Below are 1,923 nucleotides of genomic sequence, written 5' to 3' on the forward strand. Positions count from 1 at the left end.
AACTCAAACCTCAGGAGGTAACACCTACCCAATGAGCAAAAGTGAAAAATTTGATAATGCCAAGTGTTGGCAGAGCTGGGGGAAAAGGGGGAACTCTCAGATGGCTGATGGGAGGATCAAGGGATTCAGGTGCTTGGGAAGCAAGTGGGAACATCCAGTCAATGAGAGGACTGCTGGTACGCACCCAAATTCACAAAACAGGATGCTCGTTGCAGTAGTTATAATACAGAAACCCTGCAAAAACCTGGCGTGTCCATCAATGACATCACGCATAAATAGTGGAATATCATGCAATGCAATACTAAACAATAGTTAAGACAAAGAACCAGAGCTTCATCTACATACATGAATGTCTCAGAATGTAATACTAAAATTTTTTTAAATGTCAAGTACGTACAGTATGATACCATTTCTATAAAGTTGAAAAAAACATGCCAACATGCAAAACTAAAGTAAACATGGATGGGAAGGACACAAGCTGACTTCAAGACAGTGGAAGGGAGTAAATGCAATTGGGGCAGAATACAAATAGCACTGCAGAACAGTAAGGTTTTATTTGTACAAACAAATCTGGAGTGAGTATGGAAAAAATACTAAGATTAATTGATTGGTTACCAGGTGGGAGACAGAGGGGTTTGCATACCACTTCTCTGTTCTTCTCAGCATGCCTGAATTACCTTTTTTCATCCTCTTTTTTCCTCTCCTCCACTTGGGTGCTGGGTTCCCCAGTCTCCCAGCGACTCAGGGACCACGCTTCCGCGTGTAGAGTCTCCTCAAGCATCTTTGTTTTCTCACCAGTGGCTCTTGCCCTTTTGCCTTCTCACATTTGTTCCTTCCCAGTCTTCATATTAATCTTAGCACCTCATCAGGGCACCGTTCACCTCTCCTCCCCTCACTATCCATCTCTACCTTCTGCTTTTACCTCTAAATGAGGCTCCACCCCCAGCACCCTGGTCAGGCCTTTGACAAAGGCCTTTTAAGCCTAACAAGTCAAAACACTTGTCAGATCTCCTCTTTGGAAGCCCCACCCTGAGACCCCTCTTTCAAAGATAAACATTGCCCTACTTGCCAAAATGAAGAGTTTTTCCCAGTTTTTCTTCCCCTTTAATCTCCAGGGAGCTTTTACTATCACGGCCCAGCCCTCATTGTCTTAAAATTCTCCCTACCTTCAGCTTTCGAGGCTGTGATGCCGCCACCCTGGGTGTCACCTGCGAGTCAGTCACAAGCCAGTGACAGCTGTCCGGATTGAACTGCCACCCCCAGGCCAAGCACACTGGCCTCCAGGCTTCCACGCCTCAGCCCAGGGGAAAAGGAAGCTAAGTCAAACACCAAAGTACACAATTCTTTCATCTCCTTGTGATACCCAGCCTCCTGATACCCAGGCTCCTGCGTTTCTCGGGTGTCTGACAGCCGTGCTCCCCGTGGGCCCAGCAGCCTGCTCTGCAAGGCTTCAAGGGGCTCAAATTCCGGTCTGGAGGCTGAGGTTCTCTTTGCAGCCCGTGAAAGATGTAGAGAAACAAAGGAAAAACCCCTCTGCCCACCTCCCACCCCCCGCAGTGCCCAGAGACATGGCCATAGAAGGAAAGGAGAGCGGGTTCCTGGGCTCCCACCTGGCCCCCGCTGCGCTGCTTCCGCTGGGGACCAGCCCTGCTCTCTCGCTCTGTTTTGGCAACAGCCTTGCAGTGTTTATGAAGACAGCCAGCCCGGCACCCGCCCAGCTGTCAGACAGCGGGCCTCGGGAGTCTGTGAGCGCCTCTGTTTAGGAAACCTAGTTAAAGAAACGATCGCAGAGAGGGGGGCAGTTTAGCTAGCCTCTCTCCTCACAACTAGGCAAATCTCTTCCCTTTCGTGCCCAGAGCACGTTATCCCAGGATGCCGGGAGAGGGGCCCACACTGATGAACAGATCAAACCCCAACATTGCA

This window comes from Balaenoptera musculus, chromosome 1 (genome assembly GCF_009873245.2).
Source record: "Balaenoptera musculus isolate JJ_BM4_2016_0621 chromosome 1, mBalMus1.pri.v3, whole genome shotgun sequence".
Taxonomy (NCBI): Eukaryota; Metazoa; Chordata; class Mammalia; order Artiodactyla; family Balaenopteridae; genus Balaenoptera; species Balaenoptera musculus.